Source organism: Mus musculus, chromosome 13, assembly GCF_000001635.26.
Source record: "Mus musculus strain C57BL/6J chromosome 13, GRCm38.p6 C57BL/6J".
In the NCBI taxonomy this organism is placed as follows: Eukaryota; Metazoa; Chordata; class Mammalia; order Rodentia; family Muridae; genus Mus; species Mus musculus.
This window is the reverse complement of record NC_000079.6, coordinates 41524123-41540601: the sequence shown is the minus strand read 5'-3', so window position 1 is coordinate 41540601 and position 16479 is coordinate 41524123. Positions and strand designations below refer to the sequence as shown.

Sequence of the window (16479 nt, the reverse complement as noted above, 5' to 3'; positions counted from 1 at the left end):
TTATAGGAGTTTCAAACTTCCTGTGAGAAAAGGCAGCAAGAGCTTTAAATTAAGTTTCCCTTTTAAATTCTACCAAAACCAGATGTTTTATCTACTCAAGAAAAGACTTCATGCATAGCTAAGGACAGTGATCATCCCTTCCCCCATGACAGACAGATTCTCTGTATGTAACCCAGCTTGACCTCAAATTTGTGGTCCTTCTATCTCAGCCTCTGAATGCTGGTGGTAAAGGTACGTGCCGCTCTACCTAGCCCTATTCCAGTGGCTTTCTCCACATGCCACATTTAGTTTGTGTATTTGTAACCTGGATCTTACGGAGAGAGTGCTGACTCTTTCCTCAGCTTTCTAGGGAGTATTTGCAAAACCATGAGAGAACTCTAAGCCAGCGAGTGGAATAACGCGTTCTGAAGTAGCGTAAGTAGAGAGCAGCGGAGGTTAAGTGTAAGCTGAAGGATTCCAGGGTTTTGCTTTCACTCACGATTCCATAAAATAAATACCATAAATTGTCTTGACTATGTGGAACCTAAAAGATATCTTAGCTGACCACCTGCAAAGCCCAGTCACTAGATTATTTTTCTCTCCTCTAGTTGACACCCAAGCCCAGGAATTCTAGTCCCTTCTGTTCATTGTGCCTCTTATGTAGATTTCTGTCCTTTCCAAGATTAACAAGTGACCCAGTGACTCTCTAAGACTGCTGGTCACCTATCCCAATAGTGTTAAGTGAAGAAGAGAATGGATCATAACCTTCATCATGCTTCTCCCTTTCCACTCTTGAGGAGTTGTACTGCTTATACATAGCCATCCATGCTCCTCCCTACCCTCTCTTGGACGGGTTCTTCTTTTTACTTCCTGTTCTTTCATTCAGTAGATTCTTTAAGAGGATGTGTAGTGTCAGGCATGCCAGTGCCATCACACACATGAACTCAAGAGTGGCTGCCACAGCATGCACAAGACAAGGGCAAGGCAGCCGAAGTCCCAACATGGATGGGGGAGGAGTTCTAGAGTCCCTCTCCTAACAGAGGAGCTATTGCAGCACCTGATGTCTGGAGAGAGAGAGAGAGAGAGAGAGAGAGAGAGAGAGAGAGAGAGAGAGAGAGAGAGAGAGAGAGAGATTGATTTTTCTTCAGGGATTTGGCCCCTGAGTGCCACCCATCTTTGAGTAGATCATCTTGCACTCATGTCCATGCAGTAGCACCAAGTAAACTCGGTGGGTTTCTAAAAATTAAGGACATGAAGTTAGGAATGAGTAATGGTGGGGAGGAAAGGGAAGGGAATGGAGAGGAGAGAGGGGTGTGGATTTGATCAAAACCCATGAAGTGCATGTATGAGATTCTCAAACAACAAAAAAGGAAAACTTTAAGCACATAATGAGTGTTTAAAAGCCTATACGGTGTTGCTACGTTCCAGCTAGTTGGTAAGTCAGCTAACCAGGTAGATAAATATTCTTAGTCTGGATTTCCACAGAATCACCTTGTGATAAGAATTCACACCAGGGAAGTGAAGATAACCACTCAACAGGAAATTGTCAAGGAAATTACCACTGGTGGCAAGTGTAGCTCCATTACACTAAGTATTCTGAGGACAGCATCGAATTTATTTCAAAATTTATCACCATCATCAACACAATCACTAGCAGCAGATTCTCAAGCTCTTGCCCACATCCATCAAGTGAGAGTGACAAGTTTTAATAGTGCTCCCTCCTAAGCAGTGAATTGCTGCTGGCTACCAGGGTAGATTGTGCTCTCAAGTCAAATGAAGGGACAAGAAACCTGGGGCATTCAGCCACCCTCTCCCCATTTGACATTGTTTTCGAGTTATTTCTGAGGGTTTGACTCTATTTCGGGCTTTGTGTGGGCAGAAGAAATTCCCCAAGAACAAAGACAAAGGTATTTGCAGAAGGTACCTCTCATCATGCATTGCGACTGCACCATTAGATAGAAATGTGATGTTAAAGCTGAGGTCAAATTGCAATAATAACAAGAACCATAACTTTAGCGCCAAGTCAATCGTAAAGACACATTAAATAGATTAAAGTGGTCATCTACTCTTATCCTAGGCTCTTATTTTAAGATTCCAAGTTGGGCTACATTCTGGAGAAACAGCATTACCACATTCCTTTTAACAAACATTAAAATAAATATAGCATTATTTTTCACTCAGTACTTATTTCAAGCTCTGTCAGGTAAACCACGAGTGACGTCAGGAAATAACCTCCTGAGTCTCATTTGCTTCTTATAATTCCGAAGATCAAGCCTCAGGCGTGGTGGCGAATTGGATGACCTATGTTCTTCATGGCAGTGACACACTGTGGGCTGCATTTATTTTGGAGGGTATTCAAAAGCTGAAATTATAGTGGAAAAAAAAACCCTTGACTCCTATTATAATGTCAAACACTGGTAGAGACATTTGGACTTCATCCAGAAAACCCAGTAGCTGCTCCAGACGCAATAAAATACTACACAAGAAAAATAGTCCGTACCTCTTATGATTTTGAAACAAGACTATCAGAGTATTGCATACTGTACAAGGGAAACATGTTTGCTTTAATATGTTCTAAGTGTATCTGTTGCTTCTCAATTTTTCTGGGAGCCAGGTGATGGATAGTAACCTCTGAGAAACAGTGGAGTTGTAGATATGATCAGGTTGATGAGTTTAGGAGCTGTGAAGATGCCTCCAGCAATGAAAGACACTTGTTGCTTTTAGAGAAAACTCAATCATGGTTCCCAATCCCCTCATGGGACGAGTCACAATTGTTTGTCACTCTAGATCTAGGGGGAGCTGACAGCCTCTCCTGGTCTCCTCCAATATTTGTACAAACAGGCACATGCCCTCTCCCCATATACATACAATTAGAAATAAATTGTAAAAAGATGTATTAGCTTATGAGCTCACATTATAAGTGTAAGCAATGGAAATTCACTAAAAACCGTTAAAATAGATTAGCTCTGTCCTTCCATCTGTTTTGTTCAATGCATCAAGTAAGTTGAAATATTCAAAATATTATACAATTCCACTGGTTCACTTGCCAACCAGCTATCCACATTGACAACCTTTCATTTCAAAAATTAAAAGTTAATGTACATTATATGTGGTTGATGTGTATATTTGACAGAACCCCACAGAATACTTTTTTTCTTTAGATTTATTTACTTTATGTATATGAGTGCACTGTAGCTGTCTTCAGACACACCAGAAGAGGGCATCAAATCCCATTTCAGATGGTTGTGAGCCACCATGTGGTTGTTAGGAGTTGAACTCAGGACCTCTGGAAGAGCAGTTAGTACTTTTAACTGCTGAGCCATCTCTCCAGACCCAGAATACATTCTTAATCCTGCCTGTTCCTCCTTAACGCCTCAGTCTTCCATCCCTCAGACTTTCTACTTAAAGCAGCAAAATCAGTTCTAGTATATCCATCGATTAAGTCTCTTCTGAGTCCAGGGACCAACACATTATTTTTTTGTGTGCGTTTTATCACATTGCAAATGAGTTGCCTGGTTATGAAAAAAAAATGTCTAGAGGAAATTTGGTTTTCTCAGAATCATTTCTCTCCCTTCATGAATATCTGACTCTGGTCAAAATTCCCCAAAAAACATCAAAGGTTTTCTGTCATTTATTAATGTGTAATATACTTGATAAACTCATTGATATTACAAAGCAAAATTTGCCAATTTTAACAGTCCACTCTTTATTATAAATTTTAGTTTCCTAAAAAAAAATTATTAGGAACACCAGCTTGGTAGGAGAAAAGAATTCTCAAAGAAGCATAAGGGTTCTCCCTGTCCTGGGTCAGGTGTGTGTTAAGGTCAGAATGTTGAGGGTTAGGATAGGAGTAAAACTCACCAATCTCTTTTCCATACTACGTCTTTACAATAGAAGAAGAGTATAAATGCCCCAAATCTTTTTTAAAATATTTTTTATTACGTATTTTCCTCAATTACATTTCCAGTGCTATCCCAAAAGTCCCCCATACCCCCCCCCCCACTTCCCTACCCCATTTTTTGGCCCTGGCATTCCCCTGTACTGGGGCATATAAAGTTTGTGTGTCCAATGGGCCTCTCTTTCCAGTGATGGACGACTAGGCCATCTTTTGATACATATGCAGCTAGAGTCAAGAGCTCTGGGGTACTGCTTAGTTCATATTGTTGTTCCACCTATAGGGTTGCAGATCCCTTTAGCTCCTTGGGTACTTTCTCTAGCTCCTCCATTGGGGGCCCTGTGATCCATCCAATAGCTGACTGTGAGCATCCACTTATGTGTTTGCTAGGCCCTGGCCTAGTCTCACAAGAGACAGCTATATCAGGGTCCTTTCAGCAAACACTTGCTAGTGTATGCAATGGTGTCAGCGTTTGGAGGCTAATTATGGGATGGATCCCTGGATATGGCAGTCTCTAGATGGTTCATCCTTTTGTCTCAGCTCCAAACTTTGTCTCTGTAACTCCTTCCATGGGTGATTGTTTCCAATTCTAAGAAGGGGCAAAGTGTCCACACTTTGGTCTTCGTTCTTCTTGAGTTTCATGTGTTTTGCAAATTGTATCTTATATCTCGGGTATACTAAGTTTCTGGGCTAATATCCACTTATCAGTGAGTACATATCATTTGAGTTCTTTTGTGATTGGGTTACCTCACTCAGGATGATGCCCTCCAGGTCCATCCATTTGTCTAAGAATTTCATGAATCCATTGTTTTTAATAGCTGAGTAGTACTCCATTGTGTAAATGTACCATATTTTCTGTATCCATTCCTCTGTTGAGGGGCATCTGGGTTCTTTCCAGCTTCTGGCTATTATAAATAAGGCTGGTATGAACATAGTGGAGCATTTGTCCTTCTTAACGGTTGAGACATCTTCTGGATATATGCCCAGGAGAGGTATTGCGGTATCCTCTGGTAGTACTATGTCCAATTTTCTGAGGAACCACCAGACTGATTTCCAGAGTGGTTGTACAAGCTTGCAATCCCACCAACAATGGAGGAGTGTTCCTCTTTCTCCACATCCTCGCCAGCATCTGCTGTCACCTGAATTTTTGATCTTAGCCATTCTGACTGGTGTGAGGTGGAATCTCAGGGTTGTTTTGATTTGCATTTCCCTGATGATTAAGGATGTTGAACATTTTGTCAGGTGCTTCTCAGCCATTCAGTATTCCTCAGGTGAGAATTCTTTGTTTAGCTCTGAGCCCCATTTTTTAATGGGGTTATTTGATTTTCTGAAGTCCACCCTCTTGAGTTCTTTATATATATTGGATATTAGTCCCCTATATGATTTAAGATAGGTAAAGATCCTTTCCCAATCTGTTGGTAATGCCCCAAATCTTGAGTGTTAAAGGAGAACACCAGTTACAACAAGTCCGTGGATTTTTAACCATTGCAACCTAATAAACACATGATGTAAACTACAGAAACAACTCAGATACGTGATTTTCAGTGTTCTGATGGGACCTTCAGAAAAGTATAAGGGCATTATAAATTGTGTGTGTGTACATATGAAATTGTCAAAGAACAAAATTAACGTAAAAAGCAAAAAGAAACAGGTAAGCTAATTTCAATAGTATGGCGGTTGGTCCAAAGTCTATAAAATGCAATTGTGATTAATATTTAGCAATCTCTTTTCCATACTACATCTTTACAAGCAAGTGTGAATTTTATACTTATGAGACATTTTAAGGGTCCCCAGGCCATCTTTGCTGGCCAGCTTGGGTCTAGACAATCTATTAAATGAGCCAAATTGCCTTTAAAATCTTTGTAGGCTCTTTGACAGCCAGATCAAAGCTCTGGCTGAAGTTAAGATACTGGAACTTTGGTTTTACTATTGTGAGTTCTTACTTCTTTCATTTATACTTAGAACTCTAGCCATCTAACAGTCATTTCTTTCTAAAAATGATGTTGTCATCCAATTCAATTTTCCATACTCTTGTTCACTTAAACATGTGTTATGAGCATAGGGCACACCCCTGACACACACATATCCTCTGACTTCCTACAGAGTCTTAGCCACAAGCACCTAGGAGTTGCTTTGGAAATTAGAAAAATACTTTAAGTATGATTTTGTTTTGTCACAAAATTAGTGTTAATATGTTATGCTTTAAGATATGATCTATCTGAAGTAAAGTGAAGAAAGGTTTCATGTAGAAGCACCTTGAAGGCCTTTATGTGGCCAGATGAGGGACAAAGAAAGAAATGGCTCTCCTGTATGAAAATACCTCATGTACTAGAATTCTTTATTTTATGTGCTGTGGACCTTTGGTTAAGTTTGGATCGGGATGGAGACCCAGTGCAGCCTGGTTATCTCTATAAGAAACTCAGGGTAATCTATAAGAAAGCTTCTAGACTAGTATGTTGGTTTAGCAAATTTATAGCATACAAGGTCAGCCAATACTCAAAATCAATGCTGCTTCTTTAAGCTGACAATAATTAAAAATTGGAAACCCCTCAAAAATCAATGAAAAACCACAAAAATACAAAACACTTAGGGGATAGTCTGACATAGGGCATGTAGTAGTTTAAACAAGAATGGTCTCCATACGTTCATATGTTGGAATTCTTGGTCCCAGTTAGTGGAAGTGTTTGGGAAGGATTAAGAGGTATGGCCTTGCAGGAGGATGTGTGTCACTGGGGGCAGGCTTTGAGGTTTAAAAAGATTCCTACTATTTCTGGTGTGTGTATTTCTCTTTACCTCTTGATTATATCTCAAAATGTAAGCACTCAGCTACTGCTCCAGCACCATGTGTGCCTGTTACCATGCTCCCTGACACAATAGTCATGGTCTCTAACCCTCTGAAACTGTAAGCCTCAAGTAGACTCTTTCTTCTGTAAGTTGCCCTGCATGATGTCTTTGCACAGCAATCAAAAAGTAACTAACACAGGATGTATTCAGAAATCTAGGAAACTTTGCTGAGAGAAATGAGAATTTGGATGATAAAAATAAGTATAGATACTTTTCACCAGCTCAGAGAGTTTAAATTTTTAGGGTGTCTGTTTTCTCCAGGTGTATTAATGCAAGCCAAATCAAAATACTACCAACCTTCTTTAAGACAATAAAACTGACCTAAACACTCCCCTGGAAAGTCAAATGACCCAGAAAATATAAAGCAAATATGGGAAACAAGAACAAGACGGAAGTTGAGAAATCAGTCACTTTCCAGGAGGGTTAGGAAGATAAGAAAGCTTTGATAGGAAGTTTACCTCCAAATATCTTCACTTGAAAGCATCGTAGTTGTGTTAACATTTAGGAAAGCAAGATAGACCTATATGCATGATCTAAACCAGCAAATGTCCAATGGGTTGAGGCCACACACTAATATTTGCTAGGCATGGCCAAATTCAGTTGGGTAGTGAATGGTATTTGGGATGTGTTAGAAAAAAGCTGCACTCATACTTGATAAATACAATTTTATTTATTGACATGTTATTTTTTATTCTACTGAGTTAAATAGGAAAATGACCAGAGATTTATACTTTTTCCTATATAGTTAATGCCATTATGTACTCCTCCAACCCTCCCCTGAGTAGAGAGAGGCTCACTGGTGGGAACCTAGCTAAGACAGCTTCCACTCTATATTACTAAATAAGGGTAGAAGGAACAAAGGGCTCACTTATGTCTTCCTCTGTCTGGACTTCTTGCTTATTTTAGACTCAGATAGTGTTTGAAGTACAATGGGGCATTTTCTAAGAGCAGTAAGAACAACAGAGAACTGGAGCTGTCATCCAGTCCTCCTTATGTTAGGAAATTTCCCATCATTGTTCCAAGAACGAAAATTCTTGGGAACCACACTGCAGGAAATGCATGGTTTCGCTAGATGCCACATCGACCACAATGTCACACAATGTCTTACAACGATGCCCAATGGCATCTCTGACTCAGCATCTTCCCTTTCTGAGGAAAACTTGGCTCTTTCTAGAGAAAAAAAATTGGTGACTAGAGCTTATGTTTTCTCTTGTAAAGATTTCTCTCTATGCGTATGAAAAATGATAGTAGCAGTGAGTGCTAATTATAAGACAGTAGGTTGGTGTTCAGGCATGCTACTGTCTTCTAACAGAATCATAAAATTCTTCTGTGACTCTTATATGTTGAGAGATGGAAGGAAATTTGTTACTGTCTGAGTCTGTAGCCTTCAGTATAATTATTTAGGATATGAAAAAATTTTTTGAGGCAGAATCTCACTGTATAGCCGTGGAGAGCTTGGAACTTTCTATGTAGATTAAGCTGGTCTCAGACTCACAGAGGTGAATACCTACTTCTGCCTCTTGAGTATTGTTAAAGGCACATGCCACCATGCCCAGCTTCCTTTAGACATTTAAAAATATAATAAGGGAGACAAGCAAGTACCATGTGCTTCTTTCATACTGTCAAGGTCAGCATCACCCCTGCCTTTTCCAGAATAGATACTTTGAAATTTTCAGGTTTGGGTAATTTGAAATTCCATAATTTTTGTGGTGCCCATCACACTGTCTCCAAATGATGGCAATATTTTCCTTCTGCCTTGTGTAAGTTATTGTTTAGATTCTCTAGCGTAATTCATCAGGAAAGCTGGCCACAAGTACTTGCAATGTGCCTTCCAAAGCGCCTTCTCTATTCTGATGGACCTGATCCATGAGTACCTAACCTCAACAAGGTATCCTGGTCATAGAAACTTGTTTATACTGGTTAGGATGGAGAGTTGTCAAGGTCACCCTGATTAGATTTAGAGTCACCTAGAAGACACACTTTTGGGTATGTCTTTGAGAACATTTCCAGAGAGTCCATCCTGACTCTGGGTAGCATCATCTTATGAGCTGGGATCCTAGACCAGATAAAAAGGGGAGAAGGTAGAAGCCTGTTGAGTACCAGAATTCATCTCTATGCTTTCTGGCTGTTGACAAACGCGACTAGCTGCCTCACCCTCTTGCAGTGCCAGCTAGACCTGTCCTTACCATCACACTTGCCCTACTGTGATAGACTGAACTTTCAAACTGTGAGTCAAAAGAAACTTGTCCTTCCTTAAGTCAACTTTGTCAGGTGTTTTGGCATACCAATGAGATAGTAGAAAATATTTAGATAGACTGCTTTGTGGCCCTTGCTCACCTGATTTTTCTGGAGAAAGCATTCTCTAGGTTAGTGTTGCCTGGACAAAAATTGAAGTGCAATGTTGGGTAAGTAAAATGCAAAAAGGGCTGCACAGGAAAGCCAGAAGCAGCCTATTTCTCAAGGATCCCAGAGAGTAGAGGCTAGTATGGTTCTTAGCCTCTCAGGGACAGAGGGGAAGAGGTAGTGGCTGGTGAGCTTATACTCAACTAATGGATGGGGAACAACACACAGAGAGAAAGGCAGGAGGAGGGAAAGCTATGGGTAAAGTTCTTTATTGGGGTGCATTGTTACCCAACAGGGTTTCTTAATAGCTGTTTTATTTTCATCAGTTACTCAATCATTAGTTGTACAAATTAATGAATTTTACCGAGACATTTGCATGCAGATTTGCATGCAAATTTGCATGCAGATGCCTATCTTGCTTTGAGAATATGCATACATGCTACCTTCCTTTCCTGCCCTCTCTTTTTCCCTAACTAGTTTGTTTTCTTTTGTTTCCCTGAGTTGATCCTCTCTACTCAAGTCATCATTAAGAAAAGCTCAATTTCATATATAAGAGAAAACATACACTACTTCCCCCCACCCCGTGTCTGACTAATCTCTCTTAACAGGGCAACCTCTATTCTCTGTAGTGATTACTAATTGGTTGGGTTTCCAACAAATAGTCATAAGTATGGAGTGGTCACACTGATTGAAAAGAGGTCACTACATCACATCTAAGCCATAGTTGGGGCAGTGGCCAGTCACTGTCCCATAGAGAGATGGTCACCAGGAAGCAGCTGCTCAAACAAAAACATACTGACTGACCAAATGGGAACCCAGAAGAGGAGGAAACTGAAATGTATTAGTGCTGACCATGTCCTGAGCTCAACAGGGAGTTCAACTTGTGTTCATAAAAGGTCCTGGAGCAATGTAAGATGAGAGGAATTTACCATCATGCTACTGTCCCTTCCACTACCACCATGACACACTTCCTCTCTAGGTTCTACACTTATGCCCTGTAAGACAGCCATATGGAAATCATTTCAGTACTATATATGGCCTGGCTCCCAGCAGACTCTGGGTCTTTGCCATGTTCCATTTGTTTTAAATACCATTTCACACACAGTCTGTGTTTGGGTAACTTCCATGGAGTCTCAGTGTACTGAGCACTTTCTTTGAAAACTTCCCAATGGACAGTAGAAATGGGATCAAGTCTCCCCATACATTACTTTACTTCCCTGACAATTTTACGGCTATTTTGGAAGACCATATTTTATAAAGATGCCCATAGTGGTCCCTCACACCCCACATGGTCCTATTTATTTTGTCCCTCAAGAAACTAGGGTTGGCAGCAGAGGTTGGGAGAATTAAATTCTTTTCCTTTGAATTTAGTAGTAAGTAGAATTACGTAGAGTACATAGGTTTCCAAGACCAGGTCAGGAAAAGACATGTATCTTTTGTCTCTTTCTTTGAAATGCTGGCTCCCAGGGATACCAGAGATCCTATGTAAAGGGCAGTTATCTCTTAGCTGTCATGCTGGAGAGGACATGGTGTCAGTGTTCTGGCAACAGCACAGACACACAATAGGCCAGCCTGCAAGAACATTGTCAAGCAAATAAGACAGCTCCAGATAGCCCAGCTCCAGACCCCAAGCCACTGCAAGTATTGAATGTCCCTATTGAGACCCAAACACCCTAGACTCTGTACCCTGCCCAACTTCCTAAGATGCACAGCCATGAGCAAATTCAAATGGTTGGTTGAGACTTGTAAGTTTGGGAATAATTTGTTACCCAGTACCAGAAACCAAAATACTATTAGCTCAAAGGGTATTATTCACTCACTTGAGATGTAAGACCTCACACTGTAAAAACATGAAGCAGGGGCTTTTATTTATTTTCCTTCTTTTCCTACCATAAAACAGCATTTGGCCCATGCCAAATAGAATAGATGAAAGAGAAGAGCAGAGAGATGTTCCCTCTCTATTTTGGCATTTAATGACCTTAATCTTACGTTTTAAGTTTAGTGAGTTCATTATGGACAGTCAGTGTGTCCAAGACCTGCTTTTCATCTCTGTGTTCTGACACCATTAGTCTCTGCTGTGCTTGTCTGGACCATTGCTTCCTCTAGAGAGGTGGCTAAGAGAAAAAAAAAAGCCTTGTACAATGTGAGTCTCAGGAGAATCTATCAGTTGAAACTGCTGGTGTGGGAGAGCACAAGACTAGAGGGAGGTGAGAATGGCCAGAGGCAAGAGATCTTTGAAGCCCCCTGAACTTGTGTCTGCTTGCTGTGACATGGCCTTGGCTCCCAGGAAACTCCTGGGAGGTGGGGATGTCTTTTGCTATACAAGCTTGCTGATTTGAGCATCATGCTAGAATCCACATAAAATGCCAGATGTGCTGGTGTGAATCTGTAATCTCAGGTGTCTATGGAGAGATAGGAGGTGGCAATAGGAGAATCACCTAGAAGATCTTGGGCCAGCTAGCCTGGCATCTTCAGTACAACAATTGCAAGAACAAGAGAGACCCTGCTTCAACAAAGTGGAAGGCAAGAATCAACAACTAAAAGTTGTCCAAGTACCTACACGTTCATGCCATGGAGTATGTACCCATCCACCCCAAAACAATCTCCCCACAACTCTAAAAAATATATATGATTGAGTAAATTAAATTGCTAATTGAAAGTCTGGTTCATTGTCCCTTATGATGGCTGACTTTTCAACTTGATTAGATTTGGAGTTGTCTAGGAGACACACCTCTATATGGATATGAAGGTGTTTCCAGAGAGGTTTAATCAAAGGGGGAAGAATCACCCTCAATGTGGACAGCACCATCCCCTGAGCTGGAATTCCAGACTGAATAAAAATAGAAAAAAGGGAGAAAGAGAGCTAAGCATCAAAACTTGTGTTGCTGATTCCCGTCTGGAAATCCAACTTGGCCAGTATGCCTGTCACTATGATTTACTACCATGGTAGCATATGTCCTCGAAGCCATGAGCCAAAATGACCCCTTTAAGTTGCATTTGCTTGTCAACTATGTTGCCATAGCAACATGAATAGTAGGTAACACACACACACACACACACACACACACACACACTGAGAGAGAGAGCGAGAGAGAGAGAGAGAGAGAGAGAGAGAGAGAGAGAGAGAGAGAGAAACGAGAAATTACTCAATCACACCTCACAGCGTTGGGCTTGGTGGTGAAGACCAGCACTCAGAAGGAGACATGCAGTAGTTCTGATGCCAGCCTAAGTTACAGAGTGTGGCCCTATTAAAAGAAAAAGAAGAAAACACCTTACTCTATACAGGATCATTTTATACTGGAATAATTGCTCCAGTTACAGAGACAGAATATAAGAGAGAAGAGTAAGAAATGTGGGAATAGCAAAATAAAAAACATGATGAAGAAAAACAAACAAACAAAAAACGGTGCTTGGTGTTTGCTAAGTGATCTGAACTAGGCAGCTTTGTCTCTTAGGATCCTATAGATCTGAACCAGTAAAAGCTCACAAGGTAAGTATAATTTCTAATTAACAGATGAGGGAAATGATGTCCAAATAATTTAAATAGCAGCTGGTTGTGGTGGCACCTTTAATCCCAGCACTCTGGAGGTAGTGGGAGGCAGATCTCTGTAAGGTCAAGTCTAGCCTGGTCTACATAGTGAGTTCCAGGGCAGCCTAAGCAGCTAAATGCAGTCAGTAAATTCTAGCACTAATTTTTTCTTTTTCCCTTCCTTCCTTCCTTCCTTCCTTCCTTCCTTCCTTCCTTCCTTTCCTTCCTTATTTTTTTAAAAGACAAGTCTGACTGTCTCTAAATTCCATGTTCTCCCTAGTCAACACAGGAGACTGCTGAAAAATAACCAAATAGCTCACATGGAGCAATGTTCAAACAGGCTTGTTTGTAAGCCAAGGGTCACTTTGACTACAGTGCTGTACCAAATTAAACCTATATAACCTATCTAAATTTGACCCCTGTTCCCCAACACACTTTTATCTGAATGTCTAAGCAGAGTCAGGATCTCCTAACTAGCCTGAATGAGTCCAGTGCCTGGTTCAACAATTCAGTTTATGGAATTCAAAACATCACATTAAAAAAATTACATTGTACTGCAGAGAAGATGATAGAGTAATGCAGCAGATGGCTCCAAGCTATAAGTTACTCCACACCCAAGGATGCATTTATTTTGATCTAAAAAAAGAAGGAGAAGGAGAAGGAGAAGGAGAAGGAGAAGGAGAAGGAGAAGGAGAAGGAGAAGGAGAAGGAGAGGGAGAGGGAGAGGGAGGGGGAGGGGGAGGGGGAGGGGGAGGGGGAGGGGGGGAGGAGGAAGAGGAAGAGGAAGAAGAGGAAGAAGAAGAAGAAGAAGAAAAGAAAAGAAAAGAAAAGAAAAGAAAAGAAAAGAAAAGAAAAGAAAAGAAAAGAAAAGAAAAGAAAAGAAAAGACTCCCTCATAGCCATCTGGTCAACCTCTTCAGTGGTATTGCTCATAGCAGCCCCGTGAGTTGAGCTGGTTTTCTTAACTTCATATGACAAAGTGTGTATATGAAAACTCTATTTACAAAGGCAACACAGTTAATGATTCCTTCACTGATTTCAGCAAGCTGTAAAGGAATGAAGGACCAGAACCAAGTTTCTAGGTTCTCTATCAATTTATCCTCAGGTTGTAAGGAATTCTTGAAGCACTGCCTAACTTTGGGTCTGTGTTCTCTTAAAATCAGGTTTGGGTTCCTAAAAGCACACCCAGAGTTTTATTACTGACTGATACATTCCAGATATGCACAGCAAAGGATTGCTTTCCAGAAACTTCTAGTGCCTTTTGTTTTAATTTTTTTGACTCATCAAATATTTCTTGACCTGGTATTATAGGGCACTCTGTGTGCCCACCCAGAGAGCAGCAGGAAGTAGAAAACATGACCACTACTTTTTACAGTATTTGCTGGTTCCTGAGAGTTGCTAGGTACATTTAATGTCCTTTTCTTTATTTTCAGCTCAAATTTTATGATACAAACTGAGCATGCCCAGAGACATTCCTGTGCATCTTTATCTTCTAAAGATGTACTAGAGCTAAAACATGACTCAGAATTTGTTTCCTAAATTAGGTAGCCTCAAACTGAACATTATCAGGTATGTATTCTTTAACAAATCATGTCTAGTAATCTGCCTAACTGTGAAATGTTTTCCTGTGTGAATGAATGTACACAAGCCCTTGAGTAAAATCCCACACCTTCTTTGTTGAAAGCATTGTTTTGGGAATAACTCTGATGCTCTCCTTACTGCTGTGGGCAGTAAAATCTTCTCTACTGTCCTGTCTTGACCATTCTTGTTTTGGGATTGAATTCATCAAAAACTCAAGTGCTTGTGTTCACTTATACATCCCAAACTACCAATAAAGTGCACAATCAGCAGATACCTATTACAAGAGATGTTTGCATATTTCATTTCAGTGATGGATTTACTTTTATTTCTTGATTCAGCATGAACCTTCAAGCTTCATTGTAAACCAGATATTAAACTACAGAGCAGAAATAATCAGTCCTATACCTCAGGTTTAACTCACTTAAGGTACCTGGTGGTTATATAAAGGGTATGTCTTTCAACAAGTCTCTGTCATTTTCAACTTTTGGAGAGGACAGAGTACAACTATCCATGGCATATACACACTGATTTTTAGTTCAAAGCTAGAACAGGTACATTAATGTGATATATAATTATGATAGCCAACAATTTCCCTATAAGCTACTGTACCAGTAAGTGGCACTTTGACCCTTGGGTCTGAACATACTTCACACGTCCATCTACCACACTGGAGAAAAACAAATACGAATAAAAACTAAACTGTTTAGAGTATGATGTAAGAAGATAAATAGTATTCTCAGACCTGAGCAGAGGGGCAGCAGACACATGTTAGGAAAAAAAGCTTCAGGCTTCCCTGGGGTGAAAGTTTATATTCATTCCAAAGGAGAAAAAAAACATCATTAGGAAAATTAGGAAAAGAATTTAGAGAAACAAAACATCAGCTCTCAAAACACAGAGTACTGGAGGTTGTGAAGAAAGAGGGGGAAGTAAGAAAAGACAGAACAACTGATAGAAAGCAAAACCAAACCAAATGACCATGCATAACAGCCTGATTTACATAATCTATCAAGACCAACACTGCTGTGTGCTCGATGGGATTGGTGCCTTTGGAACTAAATTGAATCCTATGTTCGTTGTGTTGGTCACTTGCATAAACTATTGAGATAGATCAGACTTCATATTCAGTGTTCGTAGAACTGTTTCCTTTCTTTCTTTTTTCTTTCTTCTTTTTCTTTTTTCTTTTCTTTTTTTTTTTTTGTTTTTCGTTTTTTGTTGTTTTGTTCTGTTTTTTTGTTTGTTTGTTTGTTTTGTTTTGTTTTGTTTTTTCAAGACAGGGTTTCTCTGTGTAGCCCTGGCTGTCCTGGAACTCACCAGGCTGTCCTCGAACTCAGAAATCCACCTGCCTCTGCCTCCCAAGTGCTGGGATTAAAGGCATGCACCACCACTGCCCGGCAAAATGTTTCCTTTCTTGCTAATGAAAGGTTAGAGTGTTCAAGAACATTCTCTTGGAACTAAAAGAAAAAATGAAAATACAATTAATTATATTTTAACAATCTGTTTCTCTCTGTCTGTCTCTCTGTCTGTCTCTGTCTCTTTGTCTCTGTATCTGTGTCTATCTCTGTTTGCCTCTGCCTCTGCCTCTGCCTCTGTCTGTCTCTCTGTCTCTCTGTCTCTGTCTTTCTCCGTCTCTCTGTTTCTGTCCCCCCCCCCCCCCCATTAAATGGAGAGAGCACCACAAAAGCATTCAGAATGCCCTCGAATCATAAAGTTGAAAAAAAGAGTCCAAGGTATAATTATGGCTTGATAGTTGAGTGAGTTACAAAACGAGTCAGGGCAGTAACTATGGTATTAAAGTCAGCGCTCCTCCACTTTGATACTTTAGTACTTTTCCAGCCGCCGAGAGTTCACTATCAACACCCTCATTTGCCATTTGTGGTCCGCTGCCACGGTGGTCATATTTTAACAAGCCTTACTTTATTGGATCTGTACTTTCTTTGCCTACCCAATGCCTTTCTCACTTGACTTCCAGCCTCTAGTCATTCACCACATGAAAAATAGCAGACCTAACAAGATGATGAGATGAAAAGTTCAGAATAACAGCCACTCGCTATGGAACGTGCCATCAGTGTGGTGTCCGTGTCGTATATATTATGGTAAAACCCTGGTAATTGCCTGTCTGGTTTAATTTTCAGCTGAGTAGAGGGAAAATTCTTCTGAGGCTGTACTCTCTTCCGCTGTTATTCCTATTACGGGTATCCAGACTGGTCAGGGAACCGCAGCAACCCTTCGCTCTGGTTTTAGACTTGGCAGATTTTCCAGAGTTGGCTGCTATAACCCTAAAGTAAAGCAGTCTCCCCCGATCAGCTTTC

At 40.4% G+C, this 16479-nt stretch overlaps 2 long non-coding RNA genes across 5 annotated transcripts in view; one reads left to right on the top strand and one right to left on the bottom strand.

Annotated features, from left to right (window-relative positions):
- The window catches only part of Gm32184, a 92184-nt gene that overhangs the window by 65475 nt on the left and 10230 nt on the right, over positions 1-16479 (top strand). The gene's annotated exons all lie outside the window — the stretch shown is intronic.
- Gm32401 overlaps positions 15515-16479 on the bottom strand; it is a 38177-nt gene continuing 37212 nt past the window's right edge. For all 4 annotated transcript variants that reach the window (XR_873291.2, XR_873290.2, XR_001780921.2 and 1 more), the window contains one exon: positions 15515-15621. This is a non-coding gene — a long non-coding RNA (predicted gene, 32401). The remainder of the gene's footprint in view (positions 15622-16479) is intronic.